We start from the raw sequence: 22,137 nt of genomic DNA, 5'->3' as shown, positions 1-22,137 counted from the left end.
TGAGAAGAAATTACTATGTTTTTGAGTAATGAAGGTCATGAAAATGTCATCCTTCAAAAGGGCATGTTAAATCTTTTCCTATTTGAATTGTGACTATTTTGTGAAGTTGCAAGTTGGATATGGACTGGGGCATGGTCTGATAGTGATATACACTCAATTTGAGAATTAAGAAGAAGATTTTACATAGATCTAGAAAGGAATATATAGTCAATTCTAGAAAAAAGAATTGGTAGGATTAGAGAAAAGGGTGAACACTAAATGAGAGGGATGAGCCATGCACCATCCATCAATGAGACCTAATTCAGAGACAAATTAAGAAATTGTTTGTGGGGTCTGGTGCTTTTGAAGCGTACATTAGATTTTCTGTCAAGAAAAGGATCTATAATCCTATTACAGACTCCACACAAGTAGGTTGTGAGAATTGGAGTGAATGATATAGTTTCTTAGATTTAACCAAAAAGAGGGATGAGGAGAGGTGGGACTATAAGCATTGAGAATAGTGTGTTCAGTGTATTCTATGAAAATCTTAACTAACACCCACCTTGCCATGCTTTCTGAGGAGTCAGTCCCTACAACTTTGCACTTGAAAGCTTTATTGATATGCGTAATAATCCCATTATTTTTGCCATGCACCCCACTTGAGAAAATATGGCCTACACAAAGATGCTTACATTTGGCAGCTTCAGCATGTGACAAATGTGTTTCTTGGATACAAGCAACCAATGGTTTTGTTCTGTTAAGGTGGGATAACACTTTTTTGTCTTTTTATGGGGTTGTGTAAACCTTTAACATTCCAAGAGGTTAGGCTAAGTGTTATGTTCTAAATTGAGGTAAACAAAAAAAATGTCTAGCATTAGAAACATATACTATTATTTTAGTTCATAGCATGACAATATGATTGAGAGATAATTGCAGAGCCACTTATCATAGTTATACAGATTTTCATGCAAAAGTGATAACATTAAATGAGGGACACCTAGTGGAGAGGGGTAGAAAAAAGTCAAGAGGAATATCTTCAAAGACGAAAAATAAAGAAATATTACAGATAAAGTCATGGCTAACAGGAAACAGCCACTCCAATACATGATGACGCTATTGAAGCAGGTTGGAGAGCCAATTGAGGAAAGGCCCAAATTGCACCCCACTTCCGTCAAAGATAACAGTAATATAAAACATTAAATATTATGAGACTATTTGAGTATATGGTCTTGACGTGTCCATTTCCTCCATTTCGTTTATTTGAATAAAGCATCTCAAATCTGTTGGATTTTAAAATGTGAAAGTGTGCCCATTGAGGGTGACCTGGAGAATAGCTGAATGGATGATGCCATATATTGTGTTTAGTTGTCTCAGAGCAGGTCTCAAAGTGAGTAGTTCCTCTCTCCTAGCAGCCATTGAATTGGACACATCCTGGGATATGTATATCTTTTTTCCTTCCCAAACAAGTTGCTTAATTTGTTTGACCTTATTCATTATAAGATGGGCATGAGTATAGTCCAGAAGGGTGAAAATAAAAATTCTAGAAGGGACATTAGAATTGTGCACTGAATTGAATGGGCCTACCCTATGAGCCCTCCGAATGTTCAGTTGCACTGACACCAGACGATCAAGGAGCTTTGGAAGCAAGGTACTGAGGAATAGGATGGAATTATCTATTTCAATCCCTTCTGGGAGGCTGACAATACTTAGGTTATGCCTTCTATTACTATTTTCAAGATGTTCAGGTTGTTTTGGTAGAGATTTTACTGTGACCTCCAATGCCACTTCTCTACTGGTAACATCCTCTGCATGGCTCACTCGTCACTCCTAGGGAGGATAGCTGAGGGGCAATGTGCTCAACTTGGAAGCAAGATGACACCATGCAACGCAGGTTCTTATTATTTATTTTATTTTAATGTGATATAGTTTTTTAAACAAAAACTTTACACATGATTTCATAAAATTGTTATCAAATTACATAATACAGAAAATAAAAATAAATATCTTCATCATATACATTTATCAAGTTACACATATTTCATCTTCGTCTATTCTTTCATATAACTTCATCAGACACTCAATTCAAATTTCATACAATTAGATACAATATAAAAGAGTACACTACCTTCAATTTCACATAAACCTGTGTTGAATAAAATCCATAAGTAAAAAGGAAATGTTTTTGACCGTGCAAGGAGAATGTAATTTATCAATCCACCCGTAATCCATTGATCACTAATCAGTCCCTCCCTTAATTGTTCTTGTAAACTGGCTATCCCCTAGAGCCATAAAGTCTCCGTCCCCATAAGCAATGGATACTAAGCATCAATCACCAATCACCTATAATTCTTAGCGAACTTTGAGTGGGGGAGTAACTATTCTTCAAGTTTTCCTTTGACCATATGTCATACTCTATATAGAGCCAGACGCAAACTTGCATTCAGAGTATTAATACACATATACCAAAAATCTTTCGACTTAATCTGATCTAAATTATGGACATAGCTACTATAGTGTTTTATATAATTTAGACTCAGTCTGGGGCATAGCGTAAGGATGTGTCTCGCAGTTTCGGGTGAGATTTCATCTTTACACATCCTACAGAATCGCTCATGTTTGGGAATGGCCCGTTCAGGTCCTATCACAGTTAAGACAGGTAGGTGATTAATATGCAAGAGTAGTATAAAGCGTCTTAAATTATCAGAAGGCCATAGGTTCAGATATCTTTGTGCCCTTCTATAGGTGTAAAGTAAATGGGATATAAACCCAGAGCTGTGTAGGCTTTCCAGATGTTTAAAGTTGTTTTGCCAGTCCCAAATGTTTAGTCTTCCCCCATTTGAGCTTTCGAGTATTCAAAGTTATCACCCCAGTTGGGTGTCCACTCGATCATCTCAAATAGGGTGGTCATTTCTCTCACAAGCTTAACCTGTTTATTCCCAGTTATGTTCTCTTTCATCGTCATCAGGAGTTGATTGGTACTGTTCATATGCATCTTAATGAAAAGGACAGCTCTTTTCTTTAAGACCAATGCTTTTAACGAGAGTAGGCCTAATTCTAATCTCAGTATCGCCATCGGTATTCCCTGTGGTAAACCTAAAGGCTTACGCCAGAATTTACCCTCCAGTATTTGGAGCCAATCAAGGTTAAGATTGACCAGAGCTTCCAGTCCATATATCACCATAGGGACCCAACTTTGGATGTAGAGTTGGCGAGCCGCCCAAATAGAAAAACCACTCTGATTGCAAGAGAACTTACAGATCAGAGCCGTTAATTGGGCCGCTTTTATTTACGGTTTTGCACACAGCATCAAATTCCACTCCCAAATATTTGTTCACTGTGTGTATTGAATTTCCATTCCTCTCAACATCATTCTCGGGCGGCTCACCTTGCCATGACTATACAGTATCAATTCTGTTTTCGTGTGGTTAATAGTGAGTTCATTCTCTTTAGCATATTCCCAGAGCCTCTCAGCCGAGCGAAGGATTCCACTGAACGTGTAGTCAAAGATAACCACATCGTCCGCGTAGGCCATAACTAAACAATGTTGGCTACCAACTTTCGGGGGACAGTTACGTACAGTGCGTAAATATTCAGGGATATCAGAGACAAACAGATTATACAGTGTGGGTGCAGTTACGCATCTCTGCTTCACCCCTCTGAATTGTTTAATCGCCCTGGTGATTGATCCACCTCCATCAAGCCTCAACTGAACAGAGGCATTCTGGTGCAGGAGTTGTAGGTAATGGATCAATCCTTCCGGGCATGCCATTCCCCTCAGCTTCATCCACAATTTTTCTCTATTAACTGTGTCAAAAGCCGCCTTAAAATCAATATAGAAGGCATACAGAGGAGGGTTATTAGCGGACAGGGCTTTATCTCTTAGACTATTCATTATGCGTAGTTGAATATCCCGTTCTAAATCCACTCTGAAAGCGGTCCAGGATACCTGAATTTTCTGCCCAGGTCTGCAATCTCTGTAAAAGTAAAGATGCAAATAATTTACCTGAACAGTCTAACATCGAGAGCAGACGGTAGTTTCCCGGATCGGATCTATTTCCTTTTTTAAATACGGGTACCAGAATTGCTTTTTGCCAAGTCTCCGGTATTCTCCCTTCCTGAAGCACTTTTTCAAAGAGTATTTTTAGGAGGTTAGCCCAGAACACTGGGTTTTTCTTCATAAGCAGATTAGAAAGCCCATTTGGGCCAGGAGCCCTTAAGGCTTTGAGTTTAGAGATCTTAACAATGAGCTCTTCCAAATTCACCTGGAGGGGCATCGGAGCTAGTATAGGTACTCCGGTTATTTCGGAATTAGCAACCCTAGTCCAATTGTGTTTCTCAAGGAAGTTCACCCATTCCTCTGCATCAATCGGGTTTATTTGCAGAGTTTCCCTGCTACCCCTCGCATCCCCCAGAAGTGCCAAGATATTACGGGAATTTCTTGAACAAATAATCCTCACAGTCTTTTGCCAACATGCCAGTTTTTTCGCCCTTTTCCATTGTTTCAGCCATGATCTATACCTGTTTTTTATCTCTTTAATCCTGGAATGAATAGTAATAATGGATTTTGTGGTAGCTCTGATTTTACGTATCTCCCTTCTAAGTGTGCGTTTAGAATCTCTTATTGTCTTATCATAGGTCTCAGTCGAACCCTGTACTCTAATAACCAATAATGATTGTTTGGTTTTATATTTACCAGTGAAGTTATAAATCCACCCTTCCAAGTCCTCCATAGATAATTTAACAAACCTATTATAATGATTATTGTCCCAATCACCACAATCCCGGCAAGCTCTAGAAATATTTTTCTCTGACCAAATTAGTCGAGAAATTGAGTGATTAACAAGAAGGCTTCCCGTCATCATTTTAGGGGGTGATTTGATATGACTATTCAGGGTTAGACTGAGACCATTGTGATCACTCCAATCATTCTCAACCACTCTCATATCATTAACCAGGGATGCCACCTCTGCACTAGTAAAACAGTAGTCCAGGGTACGATGCGCCCCACCCGCTCCCCATGTGAAGTGACCTAGACGGTCACTCATAGTTCTTCCATTTAGGCATTCCAGCTCCCAACACTTCATGAAACATAACCATTTCTTTCCTTCCTCATCACTGTTATGTTGCATAAGAGGATAAGGGTATAGTAAATTATTATTGGTCGTACCTCCTTCTCCCTTGATAAGACAATTAAAACCTCCTGCAATAACAATGAGATTGCTTTTACATTCACTCTTCCAATAACTCAGCAAATCATGCAATCTATCTTGAATTTGGTCACTCGCAGATGCATCGTGGGGGTTATAAAGGTTAATCAGCAATAACTTAGCCCAGTGGTCCTTTATAAATGTGACCACCTCCACCGCATTAATGTTATCCTCAAGTTCGGTGGGTATTTCTCTTGATGTTATAGACTTGGCCACCCCAGTCATCAGACCACCAAATGGTCTTCCCATTCGCCCTTTTTTAGCAGGAGTGTGGTATAGTTTAAAACCGTCTATCACAATCGGAGCAATCAACCAAGTTTTTTGTAACATAAAAAAAGAATAGTTCATAATGAAAGGTAGTGACCCATTAGTTGCAATAAAATGTTTAAAACCCCTCGTGTTCCAGGACAACAATGAGCAAGTTCATGGTTTGTTTATAGCCATGGGCAGAGCTTCTGCTAACCACTTAAGAGTATTCTGAATATCACTCATTTGTACTTGCTTACCAGTAATTAGGGGGAGTTTGATTTTGTCATTGATTTTAGTAGATTTAGATGTATCCTTAATCAATGGGTCTTCATCGTTAGGATTAACATCCACCCCCAACCCCACCTGCGCCAGATTGCCTCTATATTTATGGATCAGCTTAGTTTAGTTTAGTTTGTTTATTTATAAAGCGCAACCAAACCCTCAGGTAACTGGGCGCATAATCATGTGTACAGCAGAGTTACATATCGTTACACGAACATCATAAATACAACAGACAGAGCGTACATTAGTTCAGGCTCTGAAAGTTTACATACAGGAGTAGAATATACTGAGAACAGAATGTACAGAGGGCAAGTTACAGTGGCAGATGCGGACCGGGTTACAGGTTGGTCCTAAAAATGCTATGGATAGAGTAATCATTGCTATAAATCGAGCGCGGCAGCTAGCCAGTCATGTCGGTGAAATTCTGGATGTTTAGGCTAGTAGCCATGATTTTACCATGGTTCTGAATGGCCAGAATGCGGTTTCCGATCTAATTGTAGTGGGGAGGGTGTTCCAACATTGTGCTGGGAGCACTGGAAAGCTGGAGCCTTCTGCAGTTTTTAGGTTATACTTGGGGATATTTAGTTGGTGCAGGTAAGGTGTTCTGGTGGGTCTAATGGGGCAGTTTCTAGAGAATTTGTCAGAAAGATAGCGTGGGGCAGTGCGTGATAGGCACTTGTGGGTGATGACCAGTGTTCTTAGCTTGATTCTATCATGGATCGGGAGCCAGTGGACTTCTTTTCTAACTGCGGATATGTGTGCCTTGCGCGGGAGGTTGAGGGCACACCTTAATGCATTATTTTGCAGGATCTGGAGTTTGTTCAGGTTGTTAGAGGTCGTGCCTAGGTAGAGCGTGTTGCAATAGTCTAATTTAGACAATATCAGCGCTCTCGATAGGGTGAGGCAGCTGGGGGTGGAGAGGAAAGGCCTACAGGCATTGATCAATTTATTGGTGTATGAGGTAGCAGAAATGGTCGAGTTTATTTGTTTCTTTAGTGATACGGTAGAGTCAAGGTATACACCTAATGTTTTAACCTCTTTGGAGACTTTTATGATGTTGCCATCAATGGTAAAGGATTGGTATTTTTGGTCTAGTTTCTTGAGGCGAGCCTGGGAGCCTACGATAAGTAATTCTGTCTTATCGTCGTTGAGGCACAGACTGTGTGTGGCCATCCAGGCTTGGATTTCTGAATAGATATCATTAAGCTTTGCCACATCTTCTTCATAGCTACCAGTGAGCGTGATGAGGACCTGGGTGTCGTCTGCATAATTGGTCTAGCTGACACCCAGATCGTCAAGACGGTCAAATAGGAGCTTCGTGAAAATGTTGTAAAGAGTGGGAGAAATGCAAGAGCCTTGCGGCACTCCACATGTGATTGGGATAGGGTCCGCAGCTGCAGTGGGGGCGAAGACTCTAGTCGACCTGTCCGACAGAAATGACCTGATCCACTTAGTGGCATTCTGTGAGAATGCAGCAGCTGAGGAGAGGTGTTGAGTGAGGATCTGGTGGTCGACCAGATCAAAGGCCGCAGAGAGATCCAACAGGAGCAAGATGGCTAGTTTGCCCTTGTCTTTAGCGTCATCCATTTGGATTTTTAGATCCAAGAGGGCAGTTTCAGTCCCATGCCTAGGTCTGAAACCGGATTGTTGCAGGCCTAGGAGGTTGTTGTCTTCCAGATGCTGTTGTATTTGGAGATAGGCTACCCTGTCCAAGATTTTGAGAAGGAATGGGACTGTGGTGATGGGTCTATAATTTGTGGGGATATTGGGATCTAGGTTGGGTTTTTTGAGCAGGGGTAGGACCCATGCTTCTTTAAGGTTGTTGGGGACCACTGAGTTTTTGAAGGAGGAGTTGATCAGAGAGGTGATGAGAGGGGCTAGCTCATTAGCACCATCTTTGATGACGGCAGCTGGGCAAATGTCGCCTTTGCAATTGGAAGGTTTGAGGCTGGCGATTATCTTGATAACTTCCTCTTCCGTGACTGGAGAGAAGTGGAAAGATGGGCAGATAGGGGTGGTGTGGCTGATTTTGCTGCTGGGATTCTGCTTGGCGGCAAGGCTAGCTTTCTTAGCTTCTATCTGGGTTTGTAGCAGGGAGATTTTGTTGGCAAGGGCGAGCTGGATATTGTTACACCAGGCCTTGTCTTTGATGCAGTCCTCTGTAGTGGGCAGTGGTGATTCAAGTTCTTTTAGTATAGAGAAGAGTTCTTTGGTGCCAGATTTGGCATTTTGTATTCTCAGGTTATAGGTCTCTTTCTTAGCACTTACGATGGTGGATTTGTAGGTGGAGGCAGCTGAAGCAAATTTGTCTTTAGTGGCGAGAGAAGGGGCTTTTCTCCAGCTAGTTTCTGCAGTTCTTTTAATATTACGGAGAGCTTTTAGTTCTGCTGAGAACCATTTGTTTGAGTGGGCAATAGGTTTGGCTTTACGTTGTTTGAGAGGAGCTATCTGGTTGAGGGCTAGTTCTAAAGTATTGTTATATAAGTCTACTATGGCTGCAGGGTTGTTTTTTTGCGTGGGTAGATTAGCTTTACTGATGGGTGCGAGAAGGGGTTTGAGGTTCTCTATAGTGATGTTGCGGTTATTTCTGGAGATTATTTGATGTAGCTTTGTGGGTTGTGTGGTAGATGGTAAGGATCTAGGTAAAGAGAAGGTAATAAGATGATGGTCGGTCCAAGCACAAGGAGAGATATCAGCCAGTGAGAGGTTGCAATTGGCATCTGCAAGCCAATCCAAGGATCTTCCTTTTGTATGTGTAGGTTGATTAATCTGTTGGGTGAAACCTAGATGAGTAATCGTGTCATTAAGGGAAGTGGCTTGGTTGTCATTGGGGTCATTGAGTCCCAAGTTGAAATCTCCCAGAATGATGATTTGGGATTTCGGTTTCAAATTGGTGGTGAGTAAGAGAGAGATATCCTCTTCGAAGGTGGAGGGGGGTGCTGGGGGTCTGTATATAATGTGGAGCAGGATGGTTTGTGTGTCAGATAATGGGAGTTTGACGGATAAGAGTTCGGCTGTAGGCAGGGGTGTACTAGTTACTTCTCTAATGTTTAGGGTGGATTTTGCAATAATTGCTATTCCTCCTCCTATTCCATTTTTCCTATCAGCTTGGATGATGTTATAATTGTCTGGAGTGGCTAGAGCTATTGAGGGACCGGCTGCTGGGTGGAGCCATGTCTCCGTGATGGCGATGAAGTCTAGGTGGTTGGTGGAAATAATGTCGGCGACATCAGTAGCGTGGGCAACCAGTGAGCGAGTGTTGATGAGGGCTCCCTTGATAGAGGTCTGTGGAGGGTTAGTTTTCGAGTGTGGTGGTGAGTAAAGTGTAGTGAGGTTGTGATAAGGCGGAAGTTCAGTAAGTGAGGTATGCTGCTTGTGGTTCTTAGTCTGATTGATGAGCATTCTGGTGAGCTTTGTAGCAGGATTGGTACGATAGCTTAGTCTCTCATTTCTGGTCATGGTCGGTGGGGCTGCGTTCAGGCACGAGGTAGTGGGTGCAATAAGGCGAGAACCTAATCTAGTATTTCTAAGGTGTGTGGGACAGGGTATGCAAGGTGAAGGTGGGCGGTGAAGGTGGGCGGGCGGAAGCCAAAACCGTACAATGGAGTGCCGTTACATTTGGATTGGTGCTACACAGTGGTTCCACAAATGAGAAGTCCTCTGACCTAATAACTCTTAATTGAGGTATTAAGTGAAGTTTTTCAAGCATAGCCTCTCGTGGTAACCACTTGCCTCCACATTTTTTATTCAAGCTCTTCACGATGCAGATCCTATTTTCATCTTTACTTTCATCTCTGGCTGGGATTGGACATGCCTTCTCCGAGTTCATGCTTTCATAGGTACTGTTTGGACTGTTCCTTTGCGGGGTGGAAAATTGGTTGTCCATAGCAATAGGGCTGTCAATAAGAATAGAGTCTTGACTGTCATTACTCACTGCGGATATTTCTTTGGACTTCTCCGGCAATATCCAGCTCATGAGTGTTCCCGGGGCCCTTACCTCTGTGTTTCTTTCTTTTCAGAGCCCTTTTTTTAGCTTTTTTAGATTTCTGCTGGGGATTCGCTGTATTGGGAAGTGGAGAGGCCACCTCCACTGGAATGTTTCTTAAAGCCGCTCTCTTAGCCATTCTGCGCTGTTTTTTAGTCAAGTGAATATGATCTTCTTTTGGAGGGGGCTCTCCCCCCTCTGTATTAGTTGGAATTATCAATATATCAGGCTCCTTAATTCCTTCAGATTCCACTCCGTGGGATGGACCTGAACCAGGTAAATGTAGCTGCAAGACTGTATTTACATGTATTTTCCCACATAGTTTTAGGAGGATTTTTAGTGCAAACTGCAAGGAAGTTAAGGACACCTGCAGATCGGCAATCGCGGCAGAATTCAACAGTGATAATTTGTTAAATCGATCGGCGTCGTGATTCCCAGGCTGATCTATATCAATCAAAAGATTAGGTGATTCCGACAAACGGCCTGAGCAGAGAGACCCCAGAGCGGTATTTTCTGGTTGCAGTACCTGAGCCTCAATTGTCATGCTTGCTGCCCTCGGAGTGGGCACCTTCTTGGGGTTTCCCAGCACCTCAGAGTTTGTAGGCGGGGCCATTGATTTCTGTATGGACATACATAAATCGAGTAATGAATTATTATCTATGTCATCAAAATTCGTCAGATCCAGGGGACGGCTACCATTATGGATTGTAGGGCGAGTCTCCTCCGTATGATCTGTAGGACGCACATGTGGTATTTTTTCAAACAATGCTGGGATAGTGCCTCTAGTCTTAGCTGGGGAGTTTGAACTGTCCCCTCCAGGCAAATTATTAACAGGCATCTTTGGATTATTTGTCTTACCTTTCCTCAAATTGTAAGACGTTTTAGCACTGCTCACTTTTGGCGGCATACTAACTCAAAAAGAGTGGGCTCTAGAGTTAGCTAGTGGGATCAAAGGAGAATTTATTCCCCCACAGTCTCCCCTAGCTTATACGTATATTATATAGAGGCAGTACAAGCAGACTAGACCCACCACAGCAATCGAGATGTAAGGCTTTAAGAGTAACTGATAATGCCCCACATAAACTATAATTTGAGGGTAAGTAGACCCAGCCAGTATCTTTAAACCAGCAATTATAACCCTCCAAGCCCAGTGCCAGTATTCAGACACCCCACTGATTAATATATCAGACAAAATCAGGCAAGGCAAGGTCAGGAGGGCACCAATCTTTGTACGGCTGCACTTTACCGCTCTTTACCACACTTTACCTCCATGCAATGAATGGAGTCCCGTTACTGGAAGGGCCAGACAGGAGGTCGCGGCGGCAGCGGGTAACTGGCGGGCGTGCGGCCAGTGTCGGTGGCGAGCAGGTAGTAGGAGCGGCGACTCGAGATCAAACGCAGGCGCCGACTCGCTTCGCTTCCTGCATCTCTCCGACGCTGCTCCTAATTCCTCTGCACTCTCTTCGTCACGCTCCACGCCGTAGAGGAAAACCTTTGGGTATTAAGCGTGTTATAAATAACCTACCATATCATATCATTTTACCTCTATAATTCTTGACTCAAATGAAGGCCATTTGTTGTAAAACTGTTGTAGTCCATTGTTAGGGGTATCCATGAAGGGCTTTAGGGCCAGAATAATCGGCATGGCCGGATACAAAGTATGTTCTTTTGGTGTGGGTGAGTCACTTTTTTGTTTTTAAAGACTATTGGACGGTGAGGGTGATATTTCTTTGGCTTGACCCTTTTTGCTGGTATATTTACTTGACTTGTCTGACTCACACAGCTTTACCAGTTTGAAGATTATAAGGCCAATATTATGTTGGCAGAGCAGTTTGACTATAGTAACTTATAGCATGTAGTAACTTGTGCAAAGCTATTAGGACAATATTGTGTTGTTTTCCAAATGTATGTATCATTTCATATGTATTGACTGTAAGGGTCCATATATTAGCATGTGACTCAAATAATACAACTTGAGTCCAGGATTCGGACAGTGAATGTTGTTATTTAATTAAATAATGTAATCCAAAATGGCGGTGCAAAACAGTGACCCAGTCAATAGGACACCAACATTTGGATTTGGGCAGTGCTTTTAGGCATATTATGAACCCAATTGCTATTAATAAATTGATGCTTTCATTTTGCTATAATGAATGCTTAAAATTATATTTTTGGAAAAAATAATCCTTGGAATATGGGATATTCAAAGGTTTCAGTTGAAATATGGGCCCAGTTCCTTCAGAAATGGTGATATATATTGAGTAAGGTTCCAGCAGTATAGAAATGCTGCTACTAAAGGAACAACAGTACCTCTTTTATTTGACATAGCTTTTATATTTAGTTTACATTAACAGCCTGTGTTGTGAATAAATGGTGCCTCCTTCTTGGTAGCTGCACCTCGCGTCACGTCGAATCAAAGCAGCTGACAGGAGATGTGGAATTCCCTGATCACAGGACTTTGCAGCTTTAGGCCTTGCCCACAAATGCCTCTTTACAGGATGCAGGCCAAATCTCTTCTGCAATGTTGCCACGGACCACCAAGGATAAAGTAAAAGGAAATTAATATATTTGTATATTACAATATTGCAAAATAATAATTTTAAATGTGCTGGAGTGAGAGCCTGAAGATATTCCCACATATCTCTGACATGACAATATAGCTGAAGTTCTTTAGCATGTCTAAGCACACTTCCAAAATGTGATCATTTTAAATTCTCTGACATATGTTTTAAAACTCGCTAATGTGGTTATGTGAAGATTTGCATGCACAGCTGTACTGCTCTTTGCCAGATTCTGGAGTGAGCAATCTTGCTAGAGTGTTGTAGTATGAATAACGACACCATAATTCCACACATGTCAGCACTGTTGGATGGGCCTCCCTGATCTCTCAAACTGCAGCATTGGTGACTACATCCCCGCAGAGTGTTGAAAACTAAAGACATTGGCACATCAGCACCAGGGTCCAAGTCCATGGAAGTCTGTGCAAATCAATGCTGTTTTCTGATCCCCCCTGTTCTGTCAACATCCAGCGACGATTACATTTGTCCTCACATTATTGAGGCTGATGCCCTTTTCTCTGAAATTTTGGTGCTCCTCAAGGACTTTCTTGTTGATAACTACACCTATTCACACAAAACCAGTCCATGCTAAATTCTGGGAAGAAGTCTGATTGAGTCAACATGGGTTCTGTGGACCAGTTTGAAATCCCTTATCCAGTTAACCAATGGGGATACCACACTTAGAGCCTCCATTTAGAGGCCCTTTTATGCTTTGTGACAGTTGATGTAGTTCCGACTATTTTCTTCAGTATGTGGTGTATCGCCTATATTCCAATTTATATTATTTTCAAGGCATTGAAAGCAGAACATATATTCAATGGGTGTATTTCCAACATTCCAGATCATTCGTTTCTTCTTTCCGTTTCCTCCAGTTCTTTCTAAACCTAGAATACCTGATGTGTTAATATGTAATCTTAGATGATTCTTCTCAGTAGATACATGGAGGACGTTTAATGATCTGTGCATGCCAATGGGAGTCTGGTCGATGATCACAAGGTCATCAGAGTACAGCATCCAACTTATGTTTCGACCTTTTATTTTTGGTGGAAATGTTTTAGCTGCATTTAAAGAATCTTCCAAATCAGAAATGTATAGTTTGAATAGTTCAGCAGCGAGCAGACAGCCTTGTTTCAGGCTTTTCAGTGTAGCTATAATTTTACTAAGTAGCCCTTCATTATTTAATCTTATTTGGATTGAGGTGTTCAAATAAAGGGCTATGATTGACTGCAAGATGTAATTTGGGCAGTTACAGCTGTTCATTTATTTCCACAATAGTCCCCGGTCCACGCTGTCAAAAGCCTGAGCTAAGTCAATTGATGCGGTGTATATCTTTGAGGTGGTTCTTATTGCTCGTAGCTTCAAAATATTTAAGATGATAGCTTATAGATATTCAGTACTTACAAATGTGGGTTGTGATGGGAGCTGCACTTATACAACTACTCAGAGCAGTCGCCCCTAATTATGACTCTTAATGCTACACAGCCTTTGGTGTGACATATATTGTCAATGTTGAATGTTGTACAGCCTTGCAAATATTATGTACCTAATGTAGAGACATTCACAAATGCGTTAATTTATTTATTTTTATTAATCATTTATTACATTTATTACACGCCCAAACCCTAGGATATCATGCCTAGGTTACAGACAGCTTGGCAATAATTGGTCAGGAGAAGTTACAACATATATACAGTAACGCAGAAAATTTACAATGAACATTTATACAACACGTGTGCAGCATTATTTACAAGTTCTGAAACTGCAAATGTATTGGTTTTGGTTAAATAACCATGTTTTTAGCAGTTTTCTTAAAACCATGGAAGGATTCATTTTCTTTTTATGCAGAGCGGGCGGGAGTTCCAGTGTTTAGGGGCCAGACATTGGAAACTACTACCCCCAGCTCTGGTATTTCTATAATGGGGTGTTGCCATGAGTAGGTGGTTATTGGATCTTAGTGATCTAGTAGATTATTTTTTAGCTATAGCATTGTTCAGGTAGATGGGTTTTTTTTGTAGTGGCATTTGAAGGCGATGCATAGTGTTTTAAAAATGATTCTGGTTTTGATAGGCATCCAGTGGGAATCTCTCCTTATCTTGGAGATATGATCAAATTGTTTTATTCCTAATGCAGCCCATAATGCTTTATTTTGTATTAGTTGTAGTTTGTTGAGGTTGGAGTTGGAGGTCCCAAGTATAAAGACATTGCAATAGTCAAGCGTTGATCAAATCTAAGCCCTGGCCAAGGTGATGTATTTGGTAAGTGACAGGAATTGGCAGCTTAAAACAATTAATTTTGTGGTTAATAAGTCTGAGTTGCATCTGCCCTTATATCAATATAGCAAATGGGCCCTTCTAACACAAGTATTATTGTACACCAGATCTACAAGTGTTTCCCTCTAGATGGAACTGCTATCTCTGAAAAGAGTCTATGGTCTAAATACAGATATCCTTTGAACAGCAGCCATCCCAGATTCGAATTTTGGTAATTATTGCACAGGAGTTGGAAGGGTTATAGTTGTTAACTATTCTCTCTCCAGCAACTCTGAGTTCCAAAGTGAAACATCACACTTAAGAGTTCCCTATCCACCATTGGCTGATATAACCAATAATAAGCTTCATCTGCTATATATATTGTGAACTAAGAATCAGAGGGTGGGCTATGAAGATCGTAGCTTTAATGCTCTGAGAGGAGCCTTTACTAGAAAAGTAAGACCGCTTGCCAGGGATACAATAACTAGCAAATTAATAATGTAGGACCAGTTCAAGAACCAGGATTCCAATGCAAGTGTAACATAGCAGTACTAAATATTAAATCTCTGTAGCGAGCAAGAGTTAGTGGGGAATTGTAGTGGGAGCAGACCAGAATCTGGAATCCAAGTCACCAGGTTTTTTAACATATCAGACAACAGCAGACTTTCAACAGGAGGAGAAAATGAAAGAACCATTTGTTTTAGCTGATGCGAGAGCCCCACACTTTATACTGCATTGCAGACAAATCAGGAACATCAGGGGAATGCCTATGTGAGACCAGATAAAAAGGAGATTACTGGTGGGATTTGGGCCTTAGAGAATTGAAGGGCTAGGTTAGTTGATGGACTGTGGAAGGTAGACAATCTGAAGTGCATGGAGAAGGGAGACAGGCTGCAAGGAAAACAAACTAGGGAACGTTATTGCAGCCATTGTTGTTGCAGAAGAGACCATGTTCAGTGAGTCAGCCATTGGGCAGAAGAGCCTGAGAAGAGGCATGCAAAGATTTCTGAGGTGAATGGCAAAAGGAATGTTTACTGGAGTGAAATCTCAAGGAAGGTCCTAATAATTGAAATCCTTTGGGAATCCTGTTAAGGGATACACTTCTTACAAGAATTGAAAGATGTACTCCTTCTTGCTTACAGCTGGAGGGGCACTATATAATTTAAGGGTGATAAAGACTCTATATCCCTTACAGATCAGAGAGTGCCATGAGATACTTGATAGGAGTATCCATTAAAGGTGAGAAGAGGAACAATTTCTTAAAATGGTGAAGAATGCTACATGGCATTATAGTAAACCAGGATGCGATAACCCTTGATTAACAAAAGGTAGGCCAGGAAATATTTTCTTGACTGGATTACAAACACCGTACTGAGCACCATATCCTAGTGAGCAGGTTTAGTGGTAACAAGTGCCTTGGTGCTATATCCATGTGAATTGACCTTCAGATACCCCTGTCACTGTGAGTTGGAGAAAATAAGCAGCTGGGTACTTTATCCCTGAGATGTAGATTGGAACCATGAAGCCGGTGGACACTATACCCCTCACATGTTGTAGTGTTCAAAGAAGCTGAGCCTGTCCTGCTTCTCCATGGTAGAAACACCAATAACGCTTAATTGCTTGACCCATCCTGACAATATTAATCCCATCCATTTCCTGTTAGTGAATAGACTAAATTGTCACAATTAATTCTTCAGTCAGTTATTTTGTTGGTGACATTCAATATCGTAAATGTATTTAATGATCCCCGAACATTTCACTAATTTTTAATGCCAAACATTTTAACCATGTCCTGGGTGAACCCTCCGAAAGTCCATGTTGTTGTTAGCAAATCCCTCTGATTTTCCCTGAAAAGAATCCTTTTTTGTTGATGTTATCTACAAAGCTATCTAGACTTCCATGCAAATTTCCTGGCAGTGAAATGCAAACATCCCCAATATCCCCCACATATCTGCCAAATATTCTCTTCACATCTATGTTATGATCAATGCAAATCTCTTTGAGGTTTAATGCAAATGTCTCGGACATTACATACAAATTACTCTGTTATGTGGCAATTTGCATATTTTGTCCTGTCGATTTATGCCAAATTCTCAACTGAATGTTCTTTTGGGAGAGCCCTGGGGAGGCAATGAGAATTCGGACTATTTTATTTGCACTGGTTGAAGTTGCTAGATGATACTGTATGTGGGCTGGTGTGAGACGTCTAAAAAAGTGCCATTCAATATACAGACTTGTATTTTTTGTATTTATTTTCTTTGTATAATTCATCGAGCCCTGAGGCATCTGGGCGCTTTGCTTTCAGAATAGGTTACAGGTTACAATAAATTACATGGATTATGTACAGAGTTGTGAGAGTATTGCATTATGTTACAACGATAGTACAGTGTAGGGAGGCAAAAGAGGTTACAGGTGGAGGCATGAGATGGAATACAGTAATACATAAAAGTGATATGAAAGAGTGACAAGCAGGGTTAGATGGGGTGCAGGTTGCCGGGTGGGTATCTAAATGATAACAGCTAGCTAGTACACTTGTGTGGAAAGCCAGATTTTTGTGTTTTTCCTGAGCGTGGGAAAGGATGGTTCGGAACAGAGCATTAATGGTAAGGAATTCCACAGCTTCCAGTGGATGGGTAAAGTGCACTTTGATAGATATGTATTTCCCCACATGGTGTACAGTATCACTCTCTCATAAAGGTCCAAAGGTGGGGATACTGATTCCAGTGTTTCACACAAAGCATGACTGTATATGTGCATAGTTCACAATGTAATCTAAAAGGTGCATGCTCATTTTTCAGATCTAACAGTGCATATTCTGCTTCCAGAGCTTTCATTCGTCCAGCAGAATACTTTTTAGCAGCTGTACTGTTCCAAATTAGATACAGTGAATGCAGGTCTTGCAGTAGACATTTCCAGTGAATAGCGAGAGCTTAGCGAGAGCTATAGTGTCTCTATGCATTGGAAGGACAGGGCCTCCCTGTCCTTGTCCTGTAGTCCTTTTTTGTTGTGTTCTGTATTGTTTTCTGCCCAGGAGTCCATGTGGGACTCGTGGCAGTGCAGCTCTGTTGTTCTTTGATTGGTGTACAGTCCCATGGGATACCCTTATGGCACTCATGGGTGGGGGTACAACCCTCTGCACCTAGTGTATGTTTTTGGGCACCTGTGTGTGGCCCACAGAGCAGGGTATGGGCTGGTGGCAGCTCCATGCTGAATTTGACAGGTGCTCTGTGTATCCTCCATTTTGAGATACCCAGGCCCTGCCATTGGAATTAGTTGATTCCTGATAGGAAACAAGATGGCACCTGTGGCCTCTTGCTTTCTATTGCCTGTTTCCTTGTTTTCCCAAAGTCCTGGGAAGCTCTGACTCTGTCCCTTCCCCCTGACTGGCTGTTGGGTGCAAGTTCCATATATGGTGTTGTTGTGAAATCCAGGCCAGACAGGCTGGAGCCTTTCCAGTGACTGTATGATGTGGGTACACCTCGTGGGTGGGACATTTGGGTGGGTTGTAAATGACATTATGCACAAAGGCATGGAGAAAATCCACTCGTGCTTACAAGGAAACCAATCTTGTAATACACAGAGAGAAACGATTCTCCACTGTGCAGCTGCAGGGCAGTGACTCAGACTGCACAAGTGGATTTTCTCCATGCCTTTGTGCATAATGTCATTTACAACCCACTGCTGAGTGGGCATGAATGCAGGACGTTCTGTTTTTCACCACTGACCACTATGAGACTCGCCCTGATGAAGGAAATAATTTCCGAAATGCATTGGCTTTTTTAGTCTAATATATGTGGATTGTGGCAACTGCTTCCTCACTAAGGATTATTAGTGATAGCTTTTTGTTTGAACTACTATGGATAAATCATTTTTGATATGAATCAGAAAGACTCATCTTCCTTTCTCTAAGAAGTATGGTATATTATGGATACTTGAACATATTGTCGTGAATCAGATATAAATACGTGCCCATCTTGGGCCCCATATGAGAGCGGTTGTGTGACCCAGTATTATTACTTGGTCTCCAGCGTGGGTACCAAGGTTTCTAGCCACACTGGAAGGAACAGGAAGAGGGCCCAAAGTGGGCAGCCAGAGAGAGAGAAGAAAGGACGAAGTGGGTTTCCCAATGAGAAGGATATCAGTCTTACTGGCATTAAGACATAGATCATTGGCATCATCCCATTCCTGAATTGTGACCAGACAGTTTGGTATGAGAGAAGAAGCAGAGGTGGCAGAGGGGAGCTTTTTGCACATTGGAGGAGAATGTAGAGATGCAGTGTGCAAGAGGTGCCATGTAGTGGTTGAAGAGCCAGGGGAGCAGTTAGATCACTGGGGAACACAAATAGAGAGAGAGAGATAGAACAATGTAAAGACCCCAGTTGGACCTGAGAGGATCGTTTGGTGAGAAAAGAGGTCACCCCAGCCAGGACCTGATCAATAATACCAAGGTTGTTGCGGAGACAATTGAGCAGGATGGCATGGTTGACCATGTCAAAAGTAGAGGATAGATCGAGGAGAATGAGGACAGAAGATAGATTAGAGTTAAAATTGGAGAGAAAGTCTGCACCGGTGTTCAGGAGAGCAGTTTCCGTGCTTCAGGAAGCTCTGAAGCCAGACTGGTGGTCATACAGGTAACCAACATATTCAGTATATAGATTAAGCTGGGAGAAGGGCAGCTTTTCCAAGAGTTTTCCCAGTAAAGGAGTAATGGAGATTGGGCAATAGCAGGGGGTCCACAAGAGTGCTTAAGGGGGGGGGGAAGTTCTAGTGGCAAAAGAGTGATTGCAGAAATTGGCCAAGGCTGGAGCAATGGTGTTAATGTGGTCCTTCGTTGTTCTGGATTAGCAGGGGATAACCTGCTTTGATGAGACTTTCATAGATCAGATTTCTCTAATCGCCAGGGGTGAACAGGGGACAGGAGGCGAAAGGGGGAGGAGAGACAGCCTCAGGCAGGCCAGGAGTGCTCTAAGAGGAGGAAGAGGAGGTAGATGAGATGTTGGACAATATGTCCTGAGTTTTAGTAGTAAAATAAGATGCCAGTGCCTTGCAGAGGGCCTGGAAGGGAACATGAGAGGTAGAGACTGCAGCAGGATTAGCCAGCTACTTGCAGATTTTGAAACGTTCAGCCAAGTTTTTAGATGCTGCAGTGATGCAGGCTTTGATGTAGACCTGATGCCCTCCACTTCCTCTCTGCCATCCTACACTTGTGTTTAAGGGTGGTGAGGTCGAAATCATATCAAGAGTTGTACTTGGATTTGGGCTTCAAGCATATCCTCATGACAAGGGAAATGACATACAGAGTGTTAGAGATGGAGAGAGGAAGGTTAGATAGCACTTTGTCAGGGTGTGAGTCAGCGAAAGATGCAGGAGGAGGAGAGAAAGTAGCAGCGAAAGCCTCAACTGACACATGATTCATGTGTCGGATGACTGAGAAGGTACGTGGCAGTGCAGGAGTCGGCTTGACCTGCAGGGAAGAGAGAGAGAGAGAGAGAGATTGGAAGAAAGTAGAAAAGGATCACTCCAAGAGAGAAGAGTGGATAGAGGGTTAGAGAAGGGGAGGTCTGAGGAGATCAGAACATCCAGAGTGTGGCCTGCAGAGTGTATTTTTTGTGTTTTTGAATTGTATCTATCTTTTATAGAGCACCTTAAGCCAAAGCACTGTACATTAAAATTAAAACACAGTACAATACATTTGAATAAACAATTGAATCCAGATTTCAATCACTCAAGGATGTAGAAGTAAGTGTGTTCTGAGAGAACCATGGAAGAGAGAATAGACAGTGATAGACCGAAGAGAGAGTGGGAGAGCATTCCAGTGGAGAGGAGCAAGGAGTTAAAATGATCAAAATAAGACTGAGCACAGGGAGGACAAGGAGAAGTCTAAAGTGGGAAGAAGACCGCAGAGGGCGAAACAAAATTTAGAAAGATATGAGTTCAGTAAGATAGTTGGGAGCAAAGCCATAAAGAAATGTAAAAACAAGACAAAGAAAATTAAATTTAATTTGATAGTGAAAGGGTAGCCAATGAAGTGTTGCAAGAGACGAAGAAATAGTGTACCAGTAAGGAAGAAGACACAATAGACAAATCAAACAATTAAAGAGTGAGTTTAGAGGGGCCAGGTGAGTTCTGGGAAGACCAAACAGAGTGGAGGAACAATAGAAAAGTCGAGAGTAAATCTGAGAGGGGATTTAAAGTTTGGACGCTTGAAAAGTGAGAAATGGGCATGCTTTGCGGATGTTGTGGAGATGGACATTACAGGAATGCAAAGTGAGGGAGATATGCTGAGAGAAGAAAAGATTTGAGTCAAAGTGAAGACCGAGATTACGAGCTGTGGTTGAAATTGGAAGCTTAGTAGGTGGATAAGATAAAAATGGAGGAGGAGGATGAGGCGGAATAGTGTTTGCGGGGAAGAACATAACCTCAGTCTTCCCTGCGTTGAGAGTGAGAACATGAGAAAACATCCAGGATATAATAGCAACAAGACAAGCTGAGAGAGTGGGATGGATATCAGGGGAAAAGGAGGAGAAATAAAGACATAGTTGAGTGTCGTCTGCGTAGAAATGGGTTATACACCAAAAGAAGAGATAATAGCAGCTACATGTGATGTATATAAAGGGAAGAGGAAGGGGCCTAGGACTGACCCTTGAGGCACACCATGATCAAGCAAAAAGGGTGAAGAAGACTTTCCCTCCCAGGAGACTGAAAAAGTTCAGTTGAACAGGTAGGACTTGAACCAGGATAGAACAGAATCTTTATCAAAAAATGATGAAAGTAATGCCAAGAGTAAAGAGATCTAGGTGAATAAAAAAAACAAGAGTGCTTGGAGCAAGCCAAGAGAAGAGAGTTTAGAACAGAAATCAGGGCAGTTTCAGTAGAGTGAAGGACAAAAGCCAGATTGGAATCAAGGAAGAAGAGAAGAGGCAGTAAAAAAATATGAGATTTGAGTGTAGACAAGATGCTCTAAGAGTTTAGAAATATAGGATAGAAGAGATATAGGATGGACATTGGAGGCAATCAAAGGGCTAGCTGTATGTTTCATTAAGATGGGAATAATAGATGCATGTTTAAAAGAAGCAGGAAAAGTAGACTTAGTGAGACAGATGTTAAAGTAAGAAACACGATAAGGTACAAGAAGGGGATATTCCTTGGGAATAAGTGCCGAAGGAATTGGATCAGTGGGAGAGGCAGTAGGATGAGCTTTAGATGGTAGAAGGAGAACATCAGCATTAGAAACTGAGGCAAAGTGAGAAATAAAAGTTTTAGTAGTAGCAATAGAGGGAAATGATGTGCCGGATGGAAGAGAAGCTTTGATATAATGACAGAGAGAAAGAACTTTCGAAGAGAAAAAAAGAGCAAAATCAGAGGCAGACAATATTGAATTAAGAGAATAGTCCATGGTGGGAAGAGAAAGAAGTCGTGCAAGGCTTTGGAAGAGACACTTAGTGTGGGTGGATTGAGTGTGTAGAGGATCAGAGAAATAAGAACTCTTACCAGAGTGTAGGTATTTATCATAGATAGCATGATGGGAAAAGTAGGAAGAATGGTCAAGCGTTGATTTAGATTTAAGCCAGCACCTTTCAAGCCAGTGAAGAAAACAACACATAAAATGATGGTCAGAGACAGCCAAG

This window comes from Ambystoma mexicanum, chromosome 5p, assembly GCF_040938575.1.
Source record: "Ambystoma mexicanum isolate Mex_15411 chromosome 5p, UKY_AmexF1_1, whole genome shotgun sequence".
In the NCBI taxonomy this organism is placed as follows: Eukaryota; Metazoa; Chordata; class Amphibia; order Caudata; family Ambystomatidae; genus Ambystoma; species Ambystoma mexicanum.
The sequence above is the reverse complement of the archived record's forward strand: the minus strand, read 5'-3'. Positions refer to the sequence as shown.